We start from the raw sequence: 22,179 nt of genomic DNA on the forward strand, positions 1-22,179 counted from the left end.
ATCCGCCCAGTATGTCTTGACACGGGCAAGAGCCATCTGTGCACCCTCTATGCACGCCGACCTCTTCATTGCATTAATATGTGGCACCGCACCGAGGAACTACTGCACCAAGCTAAAATAAATCTTCGGCTCGGGCCTTTTCGGCCACAGATGACTCACGACATGATTCATGGCAAGTCTGGATAACTTATTCAGCTCCGCCCATGCGGCCAACCGATCGGATACTGAAAGTGGGCACTCTGGATTGTGGAACTGCGACCAAAAAAGCTTCTCCACTTCGTGGTCATTTTGATCGCGGAAGTGTTCGGCCGCGTCCGCGCACACATCACCAAGTCCAGGTAAGTGTTCGCCGCACTCCACTTCCTGTCCAACAGAGCCTATCTAGGATCCCCGGACTTCATCCGCAGCATATAGGGCTTCCCGGCCGTGATATGTCTGGCCTGACGTAGCTCCTTCATAGCTATCATCGCAGAGCGAATGTCCTTGGCCTCGGTAGTGACCTTTTCTAGGTCCTTCTGTGCCACCCGATCTTATTTTTCAAGAAGCTTGCAGCGGTCGGCGGCATTCTTCAACTTTTCAGCCATCTCAGCCATTTCCTTCTTGCTTTGGCAGTGAGCAGCCTATTCGGCTTTCAGCTCTTTAGCCGCCTTTAAGGTATCCACATCGCTTTTCCTGGCCTGCTCCTTGGCTCGGGCAAGTTCCGCCTGAAGGTTCTCCATGGCAGCGGCACCATCTGCATCAAGCACATATGTTGTAAGGTATGGGCATCAAGCTCCTCTTACCAGGTGTCTTCGGAGAAATTATATACCTTGTGCCTCGTCAAGCCGCTTGTTGACAAGCGCGATGTCGGCATCTGCCACGTCAAGTTGCCGCTTTAGCTCGACAAATTCATCAATCCGGCCAGCCACCGGACACTTCGCCACCTATATAAGAAAGGCGCAATATTATACCTGGGATTATGATCCTCGGCGCACCGTCCTTTTTGACAACGCACCGAGTCTCAGGGGCTACTATCTACACAGGGCGCATCTTATATATGCAGATCTGTCAAAAGGTACATCATTTCACGTACCTCAAAACCCGTCTGTAAACTCCTAACGGCCTCGTACAATCCGCTTTCTGCGGATGAAATCCTTCCAATCACTTTATCCATCGACGCACGGTGCTCTTCTGAGATAGATGCTCGCCCGAGCAGATCCTTCAGATCCTCCGACCGTGCACCGGACGGTGCCAGACTTGTCCGCTGGCCTTCTTCGAAGGCCGGACACGGAGGGCCTTGGGGGGCCATATGACTGCCTTCCGGCCCTGCCGGATTCGGAGAAACCCTCCATGACGAGACCTCATGGTCGCCCGCCTCGCGAGGTGGTACAGTAGGGGGAGGCTTTCCGCTCTCCATCATCTCCGGATGAAGATCCCCTAAAGATGAGCTCTGCTGAGAAGGGCGGAGATCCGAACTACAAGGTAAAATTTTGGTTATCTTCCTCAGAAATAGAACAGGGATATCTCTCATTTTAAAACCCCCTCTTTACTTACGGCTCGGTGGAGAGCTGATCCCCTTGGGGACACAATGCGGCCCAGGCACCTCCTGGCGCCGGACCCTCTGACGAAGGTTTCTTCCCCCGCTTTGAGGTCATTGCCTCCGGGTCTTCAGAGGCGGTCCTCTTCTTTCCCTGGTTGGAGGAATTCTCAATTCCTCCCTCCCTGACAGCCTCCTTCGGGGAGGCGGTAGCTTCCTTGTTCCCCTCTTTGCCTTCATCCAAAGGCGCAACCTCCAGCATCCTGGTTAACATGGGATCCAGCGTAGTCTCGGGGAGGGTAGCCGGGCACCTAATTAGTTTTACTTTCGCTATCCACTCCTGCTTAAGGGATAGCTCTTTTAAGGGCAATTTTATGATAAATATACGTATAGTGAGTCTTGGTATAGGGCTACTTACTTGAGTGTCTGGACGATTGCAGCTCAGACCTGCGTCCTCGGATGAATCCGGACACACTGCTTGTGATCCGAAGAACAAATTGTACATATCCATGGGCGTTGCACCCGCAAAATGTTGGAGGGCTCACGGTCCTTCCGGATTAAACTCCCACAGGCAGAGGGGGCGGCGTTTGCAGGGCAGGATGCGGCGAATCAACATAACCTGCGTCACTACGGCCAGATTGATATCTCTTTCTAGGAGATCTCGAACGCGGCCTTGCAACAAGGGCACGTCCTTGGACGGCCCCGAGTTTAGCCCTTTATTGACCCATGATGCTAGCTGTGGTGGGGGACCCGAGCGAAAAGCAGGTGGCGCCACCCATTTGGAGCCCCTGGGAGCGGTGATATAAAACCACTCTTGTTGCCATAAGCCGGACTCCTCTTGAAAAGAGCCCTCGGGCCATGGAGCATCGGCAATCTTGCTTATAACAGCACCTCCGCACTCCGCATGCTGCCCCTCAATCATCTTCGGCTCTACTTTGAAGGTTTTGAGCCACAATCCGAAGTGAGGAGTAATATGGAGGAAGGCCTCACACGCGACAATGAACGATGAGATATGGAGGATGGACTCCGGAGCTAAGTCGTGAAATTCCAGCCCGGAATAAAACATGAGCCCCCTCACGAAGGGGTCGATCGGGAAGCCTAGCCCCCGAAGGAAGTGAGACGCGAACACCACGCTCTCACCGGGCTTGGGAGTGGGAATGACCTGCCCTTGGGCAGGCAACCTATGCAAGATTTCGCCGGTAAGATACCTGGCATCTCTTAACTTTAACACGTCTTCTTCCGTAACGGAGGAAGGCATCCACCGGCCCTGGAGGACGGAGCAGGACATCGTCGGAAGTCCGAAGCGCCTGAATTTGAAGCTTTGGGTGTTGGAACTCGAGGTAAGAGGCGGATTTGATTGAGATTGAAAGAAAAGGAGTCGAGCCTTGGTCTCTTTATAAAGAGGTTGAATACCAAGAGCCCTCCCCGTGACCGTTTGGGACTCACCTTCGCTTAAGAAGACATACCAATAGGCACGGTTGGGTTACCCACGCCCGTATTGATGAGAATCCCGGAATAAGGGGACACGATCTCTGCTTTGACAAGACGTGCCAAGGAAACTGCCTCGCTAAATGCGCTGAGGTGGGACAGTAAAACGATTCGAATGAAGGCTTGGTCGTGGCATGATGTCACGCTGCGGAATACGTCAGCAGATTAGATTTGTTCAAGTGTTATTCTCCCTACGGCGGTATGTGGAACTTATTTTGCAGAGCCGGACACTATCCTTGTGTTTAACATCTTCTATGAAGTATTCAGAGGAGGAACCCGCCTTGCAATGCCGAAGATAATTGGTGCGCCGAACTCGTCGTCATTCAAGCCTGGTTCAGGGGCTACTGAGGGAGTCCCGGATTAGGGGGTGTCCGGATGACCAGACTATGTCCTTTGGCCGGACTCCTGGACTATGAAGATACTAGATTGAAGACTTCGTCCCGCGTCCGGATGGGACATTCCTTGGCGTGGAAGGAAAGCTTGGCGATACAGATATGTAGATCTCCTCCCATTGTAACCGACTCTGTGTAACCCTAGCCCTCTCCGGTGTCTATATAAACCGGAGGGTTTTAGTCCATAGGACGAACAACAATCATACCATAGGCTAGCTTCTAGGGTTTAGCCTCTCTGATCTTGTGGTAGATCTACTCTTGTACTACCGATATCATCAATATTAATCAAGAAGGAGTAGGGTTTTACCTCCATCGAGAGGGCCCGAACCTGGGTAAAAACATCGTGTCCCTTGTCTCCTATTACCATCCGCCTAGACGCATAGTTCAGGACCCCCTACCCGAGATCCGCTGGTTTTGACACCGACAAGGATATTGGGAAGTCTCTTCCCTTTCATTAGTATTCTCTTCATCTTCTACTTTTTTTCTTGTCTTTATGTAATTGGCAATTTAAGTATTTTCAATGCAATTCACCGCAGAATACATATAAATTTCCTCTAGATCAAAATCAAGAACTTTATCCAGGGCGAATTCTGGAATATCCTTAGTTATACGTTTTATTTCTTCATAACCTAGAAACAAACTAAGTTCATTATGATGCGCAAGGGAAATCAAGTCATCACAATTTTTGGACACGATTTGATCATGAAAAAATTTGCATTGGATATCTAAATGACCATGTTAATTGCAAAGTTCACCGGGATGATTAAGAAAATTTAAATTTTCAGCACAAACATCTAGCCTTTCTTGCAACCATTTGGTTTCTAAATACTTATGCCTCTTGCAAAATCTATCTTCCCTATTTGGTGTGTACTTGCAAACTCTATGCACTCCACAAAATTGACATGCTTATAAGAGACCTTTTCATCATGACTAGTGCAATCATCATTAGTACTATGGATATTCAAAGAGCCCGTACTAACAACATTGCGATCATGCTCATCATTCAAAGATTTAGTGCCAAACATTTTAATGCATTCTTCTTCTAACATTTTGGCACAATTGTCGGAATCCTTATTTTCATGAAAGATATTAAAAAGATGAAGCATATGAGGCACCCTCAATTTCATGTTTTATAGACTAAACTAGTGATTAAACAAGAAACAAAAAGATTCGATTGCAAGATCTAAAGATATACCTTCAAGCACTCACCTCCCCGATAACGGCACCAGAAAAGAGCTTGATGTCTACTACGCAACCTTCTTCTTGTAGACGTTGTTGGGCCTCCAAGTGCAGAGCTTTGTAGGACAGTAGCAAATTTCCCTCAAGTGGATGACCTAAGGTTTATCAATCCATGGGAGGCGTAGGATGAAGATGGTCTCTCTCGAACAACTGTGCAACCAAATAAAGAGTCTCTTGTGTCCCCAACACACCCAATACAATGGTAAATTGTATAGGTGCGCTAGTTCGGCATAGAGATGGTGATACAAGTGCAATATGGATGGTAGATATAGGTATTTGTAATCTGAAAATATAAAAATGGCAAGGTAGCAAGCGATAAAAGTGAGTGTAAACAGTATTTCAATTCTAGGAAACAAGGCCTAGGGTTCATACTTTCACTAGTGCAAGTTCTCTCAACAATAAAGACATACTTGGATCATATAACTATCCCTCAACATGCAACAAAGAGTCACTTCAAAGTCACTAATAGCAGAGAACAAACGAAGAGATTATTGTAGGGTACGAAACCACCTCAAAGTTATCCTTTCTGATCGATCTATTCAAGGGTCCGTAGTAAAATAACATGAAGCTATTCTTTCCATTCGATCTATCATAGAGTTTGTACTAGAATAACACCTTAAGATACAAATCAACCAAAACCCTAATGTCACCTAGATACTCCCATGTCACCTCATGTATCCGTGGGTATGATTATACGATATGCATCACAATATCTCAGATTCATCTATTCAAACAAACACAAAGTACTTGAAAGAGTGCCCCAAAGTTTCTACTGGAGAGTCAAGACAAAAACGTGTGCCAACCCCTATGCATAAGTTCACAATGTTACGGAACCCGCAAGTTGATCACCAAAGCATATCAAGTAGATCACGTGAATATCCCATTGTCACCACATATAAGCACATGCAAGACATACATAAAGTGTTGTCGAATCCTTAAAGACTCAATCCGATAAGATAACTTCAAAGGGAAAACTCAATCCATTACAAGAGAGTAGAGGGGGAGAAACATCATAAGATCCAACTATAATAGCAAAGCTCGCGATACATCAAGATCGTGCCATATGAAGAACATGAGAGAGAGAGACAGACAGAGAGAGAGAGACAGAGAGAGAGAGAGAGAGAGAGAGAGAGAGAGAGAGAAAGATCAAACACATAGCTACTGGTACATACCATCAGCCCCAAGGGTGAACTACTCCCTCCTCGTACTGGAGAGCACCGGGATGATGAAGATGGCCACCAGTGAGGGAACCCCCTCTGGCAGGGTGCCGGAACAGGGTCCTGATTGGGTTTTGGTGGATACAGAGGCTTGCAGCGGCGGAACTCCTGATCTCGGTTATTTTCTGGAGGTTTCAGTATTTATAGGAATTTTTGGCGTCGGGAAGAAGTCACGAAGGTCTCCGGGCTGTCCATGAGACTGGGGGGCACGCCTAGAGGGGTGGGCGTGCCCCCCACCCTCGTGGGCAGCCCGGGACTCTTCTGGCCCAACTCTTTCACTCTAGGGGCTTTTTTTGGTCCATAAAAAATCATCAAAAAATGGCACGTCAATTGGACTCCGTTTGGTATTCCTTTTCTGTAAAACTCAAAAACAAGGAGAAAACAGAAACTCGCACTGGGCTCTTGGTTAATAGATTAGTCCCAAAAATCATATAAAATAGCATATAAATGCATATAAAACATCCTAGATGGATAATATAATAGCATGGAACAATCAAAAATTATAGATACGATGGAGACGTATCACCCGACGCCCCCCTCAAGACGGGCACGGGGGCTCTTGTCTGGTGGGCCTCTGACCTGACCAGTGTGATGAGGGAGGCATTCAGGCACCACGTGGGGGTGTGATTTGACGCGCGCCTCCGTGAGCAAGGCGCAAGGCACGAGGCACCGGGTGTGCAAGAATTCATCATCAAGGGAATCAAGAGCTTCAGGAGGCACGAGCTATGAGTGGTGAGCGTCGCTCCGCATCATCGGGTGCAGCCCCGCCCCCTGACATGGGCAGCGAGTTGTGCATCTGCGTTAACATCCCAGGACTCAACAGGGCTTCTCCGCAGGACCTCTTTTGGCCATGCCGCATTGGCTGGAATGGGGGCTACCCCTGCAACTACGTCTGCATGTCGTTCGGCCTGCTGACTGTGGGTACCGTGTACCAGCACCTCGCACGGCATGCTATGGCGTCTCATGAGTCCAGGCAAAGGTCGGTCATGTCTCAGGATGCCCTGGATCCTTGTGATCCCCCTGGCCTCGCGAGTCTACCAGGCCTCCGGAGTCGTCAAGCTCTTGAGGGTGAACGATCTCTACGGCATGCATCTTCAGCTACCTCGACGCTTCTCCCACATCCCTGCCAGGTGACCTTTTGGTTTGTTCAGTTGAGTATGCCCCTCGGGTTGCATTATCCTCAAACTGTCAAGGCCCGTCCCTGCAGCTTGTATCGCTTTGTGCATGTATCAGAACTGACTTTGCCCTTTATGAGTCTCCTAAATGTTGCAAAGTGCATGCTTGGTGCTTCGTCACCATGAATGTTGTGCGCCCTAACAACCCCGCCCGCGATCGCTTCATGATTAAGGACTGGCACGACGTCTATGCTTGGGTCCGGCCCTGGAGCGTTGTTAAATCCAAGTAGTCAAGCTCTGTCTGGCGGGCACGCCCCCGTGCACGTCACCTCCCGGGGTCCTTAGTACCTCGCCGCCGCGGGAGCCGTGCGCCGGTTGTTTTTCCTTAGGATCGTTGCATGAGAAGACTTGGCACGACGTCTGTGGTCAGCTCTGTCCCTACAGCACCGATAAAACCAATGGCTGAGCTCTATCTGGCTGGTCGGCCTCATTCACGTCACCTCCTGGGGTCATTGGTGTCCAGCCTTCTCATGTGATAACCTCTGGAGGAGCATTTGTTGGGGAACGTAGTAATTTCAGAAAAAATCCTACGCACATGCAAGATCATGGTGATGCATAGCAACGAGATGGTAGAGTGTTGTCCATGTACCCTCGTAGACCAAAAGCGGAAGCGTTATGACAACGTGTTTAATGTAGTCGTACGTCTTCACGATTGACCAAGACAAGTACCGAACGTACGGCACCTCCGATTTCAGCACACGTTCAGCTCGATGACGTCCCGCGAACTCCGATCCAGCAGAGCTTCACGGGAGAGTTCCTTTAGCACGACAGCGTGATGATGGTGATGATGTTGCTACCGACGCAGGGCTTCGCCTAAGCACTGCTATGATATGACCGAGATGGAATATGGTGGAGGGGGGCAGCACACACGGCAGGGAGAGATCAACAGATCAACATGTGTGTCTATAGGTGCCCCCTGCCCCCGTCTATAAAGGAGCAAGGGGGAGGTCGGCCGGCCCTGTAGGGCGCACCAGGAGGAGTCCTCCTCCTCCTAGTGGGAGTAGGACTCCCCCTTTCCTAGTCCCACTAGGAGGGGGAAGGAAGGAGAGGGGAAAAGAAGGAAAGAGGGGGCGCAGCCCCTCCCCTAGTCCAATTTGGACTAGGACCATGGGGGGCGCGCAACCAACCCTCGTGGCTTCTCCTCTTTTTCCCTTAAAGCCCACTAAGTCCCATATGTACTCTCGTATTCCCGTAAATCCACCGGTACTCCGAAAAATACTCGAATCACTCAGAACCTTTCCGATGTCCGAATATAGTCGTCCAATATATCGATATTTATGTCTCGACCATTTCATGACTCATCGTCATGTCCCCGATATCATCCAGGACTCCAAACTACCTTCGGTACATAAAAACACATAACTCATAATATAAATCATCACCGAACTTTAAGCGTGCGGACCCTATGGGTTCGAGAAATATGTAGACATGGCCGAGACACGTCTCCGGTCAATAACCAGTAGCGGAACCTGGATGCTCATATTCGCTCCCACATATTCTACATAGATCTTTGTCGGTCAAATCGCATAACAACATACGTTGTTCCTTTTGTCATCGCTATGTTACTTGCCCGAGATTCGATCGTCGGTATCTCAATACCTAGTTCAATCTCGTTACCGGCAAGTCTCTTTACTTGTTATGTAATGCATCATTACGCAACTAACTCATTATTCACATTGCTTGCAAGGCTTATAGTGATGTGCATTGCTGAGAGGGCCCGGAGATACCTCTCCTACAATCGGAGTGAAAAATCCTAATCTCAAAATACACCAACTCAACAAGTACCTTAGGAGACACCTGTAGAGCACCTTTATAATCACCCAGTTACGTTGTGACGTTTGGTAGCACACAAAGTGTTCCTCCGGTAAATGGGAATTGCATAATCTCATAGTCATAGGAACATGTATAAGTCATGAAGAAAGCAATAGCAACATACTAAACGATCAAGTGCTAAGCTAACAAAATGGATCAAGTCAATCACATCATTCTCCTAATGATGTGATCCCGTTTATCAAATGACAACTCATGTCTATGGTTAGGAAACTTAACCATCTTTGATTAATGAGCTAGTCAAGTAGAGGCATACTAGTGACACTATGTTTGTCTATGTATTCACACATGTATTATGTTTGCAGTTAATACAATTCTAGCATGAATAATAAGCATTTATCATGATATAAGGAAATAAATAATAACTTTATTATTGCCTCTAGGGCATATTTCCTTCAAGAAGTGCTTTTGTCAAGGGTGACCGACACGTGGCACCCACCATAATGGAATGTCGTTAAGCTATCGGGTCGGGTTTTGGATCCGATAGCCCATTAATAGCCCTGACCAATGGGGATTTTCAACGTGTAAAATCATCATTGGCTGGAGGAAACACGTGTCGGCTCATTGTTGGGACAGATGTCATCCACTCATTGGACAGAAGGCGCCTATGATACGTCGACACATGGCACATCCCAACAGAGGCCCATTCCTGTGAAAAGGCCGGCCCATTTGACTTGGTCAAAAGGTGGTGGGTCGGCCCATGTAAAGCTTGTTAATGGCCTATTCGCATATAGCCCATTTACAGCCCGCTAACCCAAGGCCCTTTACGCCCTATCCAAATTAGGCCCAGTAGCATCATCTGGGCCATCCAATATGATTCTGGCCCATTTTCACTTCTGGCCCATGTATGGCCCATGACGTCTTTCGGCCCATATGAGGCCCTTTGTAACTCTTGGGCCATTAATTTCCCGTGGTGAAACTGGCCCGTAATGAACAGCGTATCACTTTACACCCATTAACGGTCCATGGTGAAACTGGCCCGTAATAAACAGTGTATCACTTTATACCCATTAACGGCCCGTTATTCCGTTGGGCCGCTTCCAGCCCATGTTATCTTTCGGCCTTCTCAGAGCCCACGTATTCTTGGTCTCATTTCTAGCATTCATTTACTTGCAGCCCGTTACTGTCATGTTCTGCTTCTGGACCAAATTCAGCCTGTGGTTATAGTCGGCTCGTTTGCGATCCGTTAATACGTTGGGCCGTTTTCATAGCGTCATCAAATACGGCCTATTAACGATGGCCCGTTATGGTCAGCCCATGAACGGACGATTCCAACTCTAGCCCGTTTGCTGCCATAGTGCGGTCTGTTATTGGCCCATGTTTGGCCAATCGATCATACGGCCCGTATAAGGCCCATTGATGATACGGCCCGTAGAAGGCCCATTGTTTCTATGGCCCATAGAAGGCCCATTGTTTCTACGACCCGTAGAAGGCCCACTGTTTCTACGACCCATAGGAGGCCCAGTGTCACTACAGTAAATATTAGCCCATGGTTATTGTGGCCTAATTTTAAAAAATAGGTTATTGCAGCCACTATCAAACCGCGGAAAAAGAACTGAAATGACTACATGCAAACAAATAAACAAGACAACAAGGAAATAAAAAAGCAAGCAACTTACGCTAGGCTATCACGGCTATCACACATATTACATCCACTGGGCATCAAAGTTCGCCACCAGTGCAAATAAACGCGCCAACAAAAGAATATACAAAACTGAGAGTACTTCAGAAGGCACTAGGCCTGGCCAGGTCGGGCCCCCCAAACAGCCGAAGAAGCTGAGTAGACCTCAGTTGTGTCAACGATAGATGCATCAACCGTATATGTATGGCATGATGGTGCGCACGGCAGTCCTCTAACATCTTCATTGCATCTTTGACTTCAAGTCGGAGCTGAGCTGAAGCAAGCCTTTTTGCTTTAAGTTGAGACTGAAGAAGTCGAACTGATTGAGGCAGCGACTGCACATAGGTTGTCTCACACCTGTTGGTGAGTAGCTTCAACTCACTGCCTTCATCAAGACAGGACCTTGGGGTCATCTCGTTGTCCTCAAGATGGTTTGGCTCACTATCTTCCCTAAAGTTCTGCCTGGCGTAAGAGATACGACTCTGAAAGAGAAACAAGGAGAGATGTAACAAGTTTCACAATTATATAAGCAAATAAATGGATATGTTCTGCATAAGGAACATGTTTTTACAACTACAATTCGAAACTGGTAGTTGTTGCAAACATCCAATCAGATGTAAACAGCAAAGCAAACAGTAGTGGAGGAAATGATGCCTATCCAAATCTATACTAGAACAAAGTTTGAAGGCTTGAGAAGGATGAACTTACATTACATGTTAACACGGGCTGGACAAAGCCCTTCTCCATGTTGATGGAAGGATAATTCAATAAATTCCCCAAAGAAAATTCTTTGTAAGCGTTGCCATTATTCTACATTTTGCAAAGAGTAAATATAGATCAAATAATATTGGAAGAAACAGAGGATAATGAAGCTCAGGTACAGATTGATGATACATAATCAAATAGAAATTAATTAAGTACAACATTACAAGGAAAAAGGGAGAGAGGTACTGACAAGAGCAATGCAGAGCCCAGTATTGTTGTGAGATCGTATGATCCTTTGACCAAGGAGATTCATCTGAAATTAGTTTTCATACAAGAGAGAAGGTAAGGTACATGCAAAAATTTAGGAGTTCAAATTTTGAATTGATATAATAGACAGTACCTGACGCTGGGCTCTCAGCAGTTCTAATAGGGGTTTGGCCACTGGAGTAGGGGTAAAGTGTAGTACAGTTGGGCCTGTGTTTTCTATGGCTGCTGATCTATCTGATTTAACAGGTATCACTACCTTTTCCAAATAGCTAGTTTGTACTCCTTGGGGATCTGCATTCACCCTCTTCCATTTAGACATCTATTACGAAAGAACAACATTTGACTGGAAAAACATAATATGATGACACATGGAATAGGTACAGAAAATGGATAGGTATGGCATATACTCATATATGATGTTAAACTAAGCAGATGGTGTAACAAAGTAGAAGTAATGCAAGAGGTCAGATGCAAAATATGTGCGACCAATACAACTTTGCAAAGTTAGAGCAAGCACCTTGATGGGTGAATAAGATAGGCCATCCTCCACCATGCCAAGTTTGTTAGCCAGTGGATTGTTCCACAATATTCCTCTCGTGCGCCCATTCTTATATTCATTTTGATAATGGTCAATATCTGACATGCATGAAAACATAAAAACAAGTGAGATTTTCTTTGTAATGCAGAAGTGATTCTAATCCAATATTGCCTCCCTGTAAACCCCTTTGTGCTATCTCTGCAATTCTTTTCAGAGATGCCATGCATGCTGTAATTTGGTGTGTGCATTAATATAATGTGGCCTACTACTCAAAATATGAGAGCTCTAGAAGTGATGACACTTCGCAGATGACAGCTTCAACATATAGTAAAGAAGAACAAGTCGACCTGAACTGACAGATTCAAAATATACTAAGGGAGAACAACTCGACTTGACCAGTCAACCGCAAGAGAAGAGCATCATCTTAAAGAAGAGCAGAAGAGCAAGAAGATTGAAGATATTACAAGTATTTCAATACAGTGTCGATTGGCCACCCATGATGAACCAGAGCGCACAGAGAAATACTATTATTTTCGGTCTCTCCATATGTGGCTCACATGCATTTTGAAACTAAAGTAGGAACATTTAGCTAACCAATTAAACATCTCTCAGTTTTACTAATATCAGCAATAATATCATATATGAATTTGTACAACTAAGCTTGTTTAGCTCGATAGGTGGAGCAGTGCTAGTACGACACGAACCACGTAGGCTGATTGTGGTCATCATAAAATGGGGAAACCATAAGCATGATGAGTACATTGTTGATCGTGGCAGTGGGATGGCAGATCTGAAGCTGCAAACCACGCAAAGGGTAGTTAGCAACCTATGTTTGCTTTGAAATAACAACTAAGATTTGGTGTGGACAAGAAAGTACGATCAACAAGTGACAAAGAAATGCAATTATGATGTCTCTCTATATGTCGCGACATGCATTTTGAAACTCAAGTGGGACCTTTAGCTAACCAATTAAATGTGTCGGTTAACTAATATCAGTATCATATCACAATCATATTTGAACAAGTAAGCTTTCGAATTCTGAGTCTTGTGTTGTTTAGCTTGAAGGGTGGAGTAATGCTAGTACGACAGAAAGCACCTACGCAGATCATAGTAGAGTAGATAAAAGGGGAAAACCCTAAGCATCAAGAAAAAATCAGGAAAGTGGAACTAGCTGGACCAGTGGGTGGCACATGCTTTTCGAAACGAATATAGGAACATTAGGTGACCAATTAAATGCTCTCTGTTTTAGTGATATGAGCATCATATCAGATTTGTATTTCAACACGTAAGCTTTGGGTTGGGGTCTTGAGGAGCAGTGCTAGCACAACACGAAGCACCTACGATGATGGTAGTGAATCTAAAGGGGGGAAACCATAAGCTTTACGAGTATAGTGCTTGTGCCATGGCGGATCTGAAGGTGCAAACCGGACAAAGCTACTTCGCAACCAATGTGTGCTTTCAACTACCACTACGATTTGGTACGGACAAGAAAAGTACAGTAAACAAATTACGATCTATTTTCCGGGTGAGATCAATAACTTAAGCATATATGGAAGAGTACCACCTCTCTTGCAATGCCTGCTATGTCTTGAGATTGCGTTGCTTTTCCTTGAAGAGGAAAGGGTGATGCAGCAATAGTAGCGTAAGTATTTCCCTCAGTTTTTGAGAACCAAGGTATCAATCCAGTAGGAGGCTCCTCAAAAGTCCCACGCACCTACACAAACAAACAAAGAACTCGCAACCAACACAATAAATGGGTTGTCGATCCCTTCATGGCCACTTGCGAAAGTGAGATCTGATAGAGATAATATGATAAGATAAATATATTTTTGGTATTTTATAATATAGATGCAAAAAGTAAAGATGCAAATAAAAGTAGATTGAAAGCTTATATGATAAAAGATAGACCCAGGGGCCATAGGTTTCACTAGTGGCTTCTCTCAAGATAGCATAAGTATTACGGTGTGAACAAATTACTGTCGAGCAATTGATAGAAAAGCGAATAATTATGAAATTATCTAGGCATGATCATGTATATAGGCATCACATCCGCAACAAGTAGACCGACTCTTGCCTGCATCTACTACTATTACTCCACACATCGACCGACTCCTGTCTGCCTCTAGAGTATTAAGTTCATAAAGAACAGAGTAACTGTGGGGACCCCGACTCATAAGTCGAGATCACCGAATGCACGTGTACAGTGATTCCAGAGATCAATGCTCACTGAACACACAGAAGCTGAATAACAACAGTCTTACATCCATACATACCGTTTTACACAAGTAGGACCATTATGGTCAAGTCTTGAGTGTATCATCGCAGCGGAAATCTTCAATAACAACTTGGACCCATGCCATCTGCCTTAACCCTACAGGCATTCTAACTAGGAAGCGTCCTAGCTCGCATGTCGTCACCAAGGTACACTTCATTATATCCTGTTCTTTCATGCCTAGCCAATAAAATAACCTGCGGCAAGCCAATGAGTACTTTGAATGTACTCGCAAGCAACCCATGTTTTGGTTCAAGATACAACAATGCATGATATAGGTAAATTTTTGCAGAAAGCTAGTTTTGAGTGCAATGACATGTTCAACAACTTGTAAGACATGCATCAGGAGAATTCAAGTAACCATGAGGACAGGTTACAGATATCAACATGAATAGAGTGGGCATCAACCCAACTCAATCATGTCAAGTCCTTTGACTTGACCCAAGTAGATCTTCCCACTTATCAAAACACACACAATGGTTTTTAAACATGTGGACGTAGCCCAAGAGCGGTTACCCAACTGTCCTTGACCGTGGAAACGGCTATTCGAATAGTTTGACACTCTGCAGAGGTTGCACACTTTACCTACAAGATCCGGGGAACTTCCGTGTCATCCACGACCCGCGATACCTCAAGTACCCGGGGTAAGCACCCGATGACTATCTTTCCCTAGACGACACTAACAAGGAGTCCACTCGTTATTCCATATCCTCACGATGTACATCATACGAGACTCACTCGAGATCGTAACATCCGAGAGGGGACACAATGGTGTATCCGGTGCCCTGTGAAAACAGTCATGGCCGCCCTACCTGGCACGACCCCGTCCCGAGAGAGAGAACCAACTATCCCCCGTCACTAGTAATGCGGGTTCCAAGCTAGCATCGTCCTAGGTAATCAATAATGCCCTTTCCCATACAAGGGTAGAGTGGTTGCGCATGTAAGGTTGGAATAACGGTCGCAACTTAAACCAATCCGTTTTGAAAACAACACACACTTGCCTTGGTACACCACTTCGTCATCAAGTGGCTACCCAACTCATCATCTCCCCCGGGCATAAGTGGCACCCGATGGGGTTTTCGAAAAGTCTTTTGAAAATACTTTGTCTCCATCACCATGCATATTCCCGTCCCTTTTTGCGTAGCACTACTTTAGCATCTTATCTACCCCCACCGGCATAACCCTCATAAGAAGGTAGGGTCATGCACAATGCAAGTATCATCGAGGAAGTACGGTGGCAAAACATCAAAGTGGTTACCACCTCATCATGATTCTGTTGCAACAACAATATGGTGCTATATGACATGCATAAAAAGGGTTTCATGGACATGGTCAAAGGGATGCTTGCCCGTTTTAACAAAGTCTTCGAGGTCTTCAAATATCTCTAGTCCAACTCCAAGCATTTTGTCTACTTCGTCAACTATCGTCAAAAACAACCATAATAAGCAACACGACAAGGCAAAAATAAAAGTGCTGTAAAAAAATGTGAGTTGTACTTTTCTAGGATACCTCTGGTCATATGAGGAATGACCAAGGTGATTTCATTGGAAGTGGATCAATGGATATTTCTAAACATTTCGATATGATGGAATCAAGGGGTTTATGGATTTGCAAGAAGTGTACAGAAGAACTATTTGAAAAGTGATCAAAGGCATCCATTTAACAAGGAATAATTTTAGAAGCATCTAGGAGTTGGTTTCACTTGATTTGGAGTTCAAATGAATTTCCTATGAATTTGCAAAGTTGGCTAATATGAAGAAATGGCTCATTATTTTGTGTGGCACATAAAGTATTAGAAAACAAATGTTGAAAAACTAAGTCATGAACTTAGAAGTATCAAGGATTTTGAATCATGGCATTGGGATCAATTTTGAGCTCTCTGTGATTTTCTAAAGTTCATCACAGAATTGGAAAATGGGGTTTTATTGGATTTTTGTGAAGAGAGGTGTTCTGGAAAAATGTTCATGCTGCACCAATAGGTAGAGCATGATTTATGGAGTTACCAGAAATTTGAATCATTCAATTTGGAGTTAATATGAATATTTGGGAGATTTTACAAATTTCTGGAAAAAGAAAAAGATAAAGGAAGTGGGGGTTATACCTATACCACGCACTGGGGGCAGTATAGCGCCGCAGCGCACTAGGCCGACCCAGCGGCTTGGCCACGCAGACAACAAGGTGACGTCGAAGGCGCCCTGGCGGAGTGCGCCTTCGCTGCGGGGACGTGGGAGACGGCGAACCCGCCTCCACTTGCCAGCGTGGCCCAGTGGCTGGGCCACTGACAAGCGGGCCCCGCCTGCAGGTTCGTCCTCAACCTCTCGCGCGGGCGCGAAGGGAGACAGAGGAGGCGTTCGACGCTGGCCGCCGGTGCTACAGGGCGTCTCCGGCGATGATCCGCCCACCGACGTGCTCAGCAGAGAGAGACGAACCCGGGAGACCCCACCATGGGTGCCTGCATCACCGGATGGGAGCAGGGCTTCGCCCGCAGCGGACGGTGGCGTCGGGCGAGAGTGACCATGGCCTAGCGGCTCACCGGAGGAGAAAGAAGGGTGCAGTCGAGCTCCTCTAGTTCTGGGGGGTCCTGTGATGCGGTTATAGGGAGAGGAGGGAGTCGGGACGGCGCAAATTTTGGCAATGGACGGCGGCTTGGCTTCGGCCTTGGAGGTGGATGGGGGCACGGGAGGAAGAATGGCGCGGTCCGGGGGGTCCAGGGGAGGGAGAGAGGGCAGTTGGAGATGAGATAGGGCTCAGGGGTGGCCTTTAAATAGGCGGGAAATGGTCCACCGAGGACTCGTGCGCCGGCGAGCTCGTTGCCGTTGCCACGGGTCACGGGAGCTCGTCGTGGTGTGTTTGGGGCGTTCCTGGATTCGGTCTAGAGCTAGGGAAGAGAAGAGAGAGCAGGGGGGCCAAGGGCACCGCGCCTGTGAGTTTTCTCATTGGAGCTCTCGGGCGGCCGGCGCGCATGCGAGCTGGGGCGAGAGGAGGGAGAAGCAGGAGGGGGACAGAGGCGTGGCGTGTGGCAGACATCGAGGCGCGTTGTCGGGCGCGCTGGGGAGGCTCAAGGTGGCCGGAGGCGGTTGGAAGGGGGCGGCTACAGTGCGGGAGCGCACTGTAGCGCGCTCTAGAGCGCCCAAATGGCCGGCATGGCCATTTTCTATGCAATGTGGTCACGGTCAAAGGTGTCTGGTAGCTCTAGGGGGAGTAAAGAAGTGGGATATGGCCTTGGATGCTAGAGGTGGCCACTGGAGTGAGGAGGGAGGTGAGAAAGGAGAAGAATGCTGCTGTCCAGAAGGGTAAATGGGGATGTTTCACCCTTCAATCATTGAGTTGAGGCCAGGGAAGAGTTACTGGGGTGCAACGAGACTCTGAGGGGCGGTGGTAAAAGTTGAGCTCAAGGAGAATAGTGTTAGTGGTCAAAATGGTGATTTTTGAAAAGTGGCAGAAGGTGTTTGATAATGGTTTGGGCCAGCAGATGATTTCCAATTGCCATGAGACTCCACAGGGTGAAATGAAACATATAATTAGGGCTTTCCACCAATTTGGAGATGATTTGGGCAAAGTTGCCAATGCAACTTTTGTAAACCCTAGAAATTAGCAGAAATGAACTTGTGTCGATCTAGTTGAGCAAATCACTTCCCCTTGACGAACCACTTTGTGTAGTGGCCTCATTTGATCATGTGAACATGCTCACAAAAGTTGAGAGCAAAATAAGAAAGTTGACAATGTAAAATTGTTCAAATTTTGGTTCTGGTCAGAGAGGGTTTTAAGGCACTTTGATCAAGATATCCTTTTCTCCAACTTGTGCAATTTGGTCTAGATGCATGATTAGACCATTAGAGCATGTGCACCAAGTTTGAGAACATTTGGACATGTTTGGCAATGTAGAGTTGCTCAAACTTCAAAATGGACAAAAATAGTCTTGAAGAGATTTGGTGATGTTATGTTGTTCTCCAAGACATGAGGCTTTGCAAGATCATCCCATATGCCATATGTGACATGCTAGAATTTTCTTGGAATTATTTGAAAATATTTCTTGTAGAAATATTTCAAATCCTTGAAATGGGCAAAAATGGTTCTGGAGGCTTTTGTCCAATATTTTGATCATGACCATTTGTTGAAACTCACATATATGGACAATATATGTCCAATGAGCTTCCAAGAATTTTTTCAAATATTTTTGAAATAATAAAATAATTTTTCCCTATTAAAGACCATTTCTAGCCTTAAGAAAAAGCTTTTGAATAAAATAGGAAAATAACTTTTAAAATTATATTTTTGTGGTTTCTGGGTATCCTATATCTAATAGGAGTCAAATATATTTTTGGAAAGATTTTTACTGCCCTTAATTAAGTACTTGCAGTGCAAACCTCAATTCAAGGGTTTTTGAAAAACTAATTTTTGAAAATACTATTTGGCCAAATTATGTTCGCAAGAAATTATTTTTATGTCATATACACATGACATGATCATTGGGAAAGGTTTTTGGATCCAGGAGAAGGAGTATAAGAGTTGGAGGATTTATTTTATTTTTAGAGCACTTGCAAACAACAGACAAAAACCAATCAAGGCAAGGTCCAAAACACTCAAAACTTTTATCAAACCACATTTTATTATGATTGTTAGCTTAAGTGTACTGGCATGAAAATCAGGGTGTGACAGATTTACCCCCCTTACAAGAATCTCGTCCCCGAGATTCCCAAACTAGGCGCGGAAAGGGATACAGAAACTTGGATGTGGGGTAGTCTTCAAGTCCTCATGTTGCTTCTGCTTCCGTGTAGTGCTCCATTGAGATTTAAGTACTTGATGGTATGTCTTCGTGTATGACGCTCTTCTTGATCCAGGTTGCTAATGGGTAGCTCGCGGTATGTTAGATTGGGCTAGGGGTCAATGGCTTGGTGGTCAATGCCCTCCTAGAGATCGGGCAAGTTAGGAAGTTGGAAACACTTCCGGGGTTGTGATGAATGGAAAGCGTTGTGCACATCAGGTAACTCAGGTGGAAACTCCAGATGATAATTGTCTTCTCTTCATCTCATAGTTATCTCAGAGGGGGTTGTTAAATCTTAGAGTGATCTTGAAGGGGCCGATGAATCTTGGTGTGGGTCTCCTTGTCGTGGAAATGCTTGGTTCCTTTGAGAGGAGTGGCTTGCAGATTCACCTGGTCTTCTATGCGGATGTTTACTTCTTGACGATGGTGGTTGGTGTAGTTCTTCCTTCTAGACATGGCGGTTTTAAAATGTCTTCTAATCAGCTAAACGACTCTTCTTCCATTTTCGGGTAGACAAGTATGTCGCCAAATAAAGATGACAACTAACTTGTCCAAGTATTCCATAAAGTCCATGGGGTACGCAAAGTAGGCTGGGGTATTGGTGGTGGTCTCGGTTGAGCATTGGCAAAGGTCTTATCGTCCTAGAGCCAAAGCCCGTGGTCATGATCCGACCATGTTGTGGTTTGGTGGGGCTTAAGAGTTTCAAAGGTTCTAGTGTGCGAGTGAATGTTTATCGTCCTTGAGCACAGTTTCTGAGATGCCAATTTTCCTATATCCTCATGGCTTCGGCAAGGAGGTCGAACAGAATCATACATGTCAACCATCCCCAAACTCGTATCTATGAAAAACTCCATGGGCATAATATACAAGCTGCTAAGCTTGAATTAAACATCACAATCCAAGTGCTCAGCCCATTCTCCCAAGGTCCAGGATACTGCATCTCTATCCTAAGGAAACACGCCGTATGCCACTCCAAGATCTTGTTTCCTTCCTATGAATCAACTCTAACAGCCCATTAACTTCCATCAATCACTACACAATCCATTAATTATACAAATCCAATGTCTATGGTGTTCCACATGATCTCCTAATGTCCTATAATCCCAGTTACTTGAAAGGGCTATTTTTGCTATAGTCAGTCCACCGATTCCCATTGTCATGGTGAAGTAAACTCCAAGGTCAAGCTCATACAGATCCCTAAATAAACCCCGAAAATTAACCCAATCTCCTAGTTTATCGTCCACCGAGAAACATGGTCTCATGTTCGAGATCTTCAGTCTAAAGCCAATTTACTCCGAACCATGTAGACTTACTTAGCATCTATACTCAACTAGGATCACCTACTTAAATCCAAATCTCATGTCCAACGAGAATTCCTACATATTTCCCTCTAGGTCATTTTCACAATTCAACAACCTCCTATTGATATCATCTGATGAGGTCAAAATCTTATTCCTCCAAGAATCTCAGCTTATGATCCTAATTGTCTTACAAAATCCAGTTTACTCCAGGGTGATGAAAGTTATGCTACTCATTTAACATGATCCCACCAAGTTCATCTACCAATATGAAAGCCTCATAATCCACCAATGAGTCTCAGTCAATTCCTCAAGGTCTCTGATATAAACTCCTCAAGTCATTTGTCCTCTGTTCCTATATTCCCAAATTGGTCTCTCCTATGGCATCGTCAGTTTTGGTGCTATCTTAGGATGATAAGGTGCTCGTTCGCTATGTCCACTAGTTCCATAATGAACCTAGTGCTATGCGAGGTTACAGAGGCTTAACTGGTCCGCTTGTAATTCTGTGGGTTAAGCACTTGGTTAAGGATTCGAGCCGGGGTATCTCGTGAAGTCTCGAAGGGTGTAGTGATGGGTTTACAGTCTTGAGAGGTAAACATAACTCTACAGGGTTGCACTTGGTCGAGGAGGTTGTAGCAAAAGTCTTCAGTGCTGGTTGGTTGCCAAAGTAGAATCATGGGCGTATCTTATCTTGCTAGCCCTCAGTTGAGGAGAGAGATGAGAGGGAGAGGTAGCATAGAGGAGGGGAATGCCTAAAGGGGGTTCTATAGTACAAGTGCAAACAAACAGGTGCAAAAATGGCCAAACAGAAGAAGCAAGGTAAGGAAGGTGATATAGTCGCATACTTGTTGCCTAGGGCAAAAGTGCGACCTGTATCAAAACACGAACAACTAAAAAAAGCAACACACAATCATGGTTCTATTCGAACCATCATACGGACTCGACTGCACATAGGGGGTACACGACTCATCCTACCCTAGGGGTTCTCGGACTCAGTAGTCGTGCCTCGTGCCTCATGTTGTCACATCCCTAGCTACTGGTAGTGCTCTCGGCTACCTCATGTGTGCATCATGTTTAAATTCTGAAAATTTGAACTGAGGGAATTTTGGAAGCCTCAAAAACTTAAATAAAAGAGGGGCAAAAACCCTAGAAATCTCATTCATTGCTCCAAAATGCTCTTCTTAAATGTTTGATAATTTTTGGTAAGGGTTCTGGTCCCAACCAAAATATTGAACATTTTTAAGGAATTATTTTTGGGACTTTGGATTTAATTCATTAGCTATTTGAATTTGAATTATATTCATATAATTAGAATATAATTTCAAATACCCCTGAAATATTTTATAAGCTTTTGGAAAAGTCCATCTAGCAATATAAAATATTCAGAGGAGTTTTTGGCATTGTTTGAATTATTTTAAATTCAAAACAGTGGCAAAATAAATTAAATAAAACAAAACAGAACAGAAATAAATAAAAAGAGCAGAAGCCTACCTAACTCACCTGCAGCCCACCTGGCGCCCACCAACCGGCCCAGCCGGCCCAGCCCACCTCCTCCCCCTTGTCCTCTTCCTCCTCTGCCAGGAGGACGAACAGAGGCGAGGCGTGGCGCGCGCCCGAGAGGCCTCGGCCACCTCCTGCTTCCCCCCTGGCCACCTCCTGCCTGGTTGCCTCCCTCCTCGACGCCCGGAGATGCCACACACTCCCCCTCGCCCCTGCACCTCTCCTCTCTCCCCCTGGACCCCATTCCTTCCTCTGCTTCCCTCTCGCGCACACCACCGAGCGGAGCTCGCCGTCATCGTCGCCGTGCCATGGCCACAGCCACTGCCCCGCCTTGCCGTTGCGCTCCCGAGCTCCGC

This window comes from Triticum aestivum, chromosome 2B, assembly GCF_018294505.1.
Source record: "Triticum aestivum cultivar Chinese Spring chromosome 2B, IWGSC CS RefSeq v2.1, whole genome shotgun sequence".
Lineage (NCBI taxonomy): Eukaryota > Viridiplantae > Streptophyta > Magnoliopsida > Poales > Poaceae > Triticum > Triticum aestivum.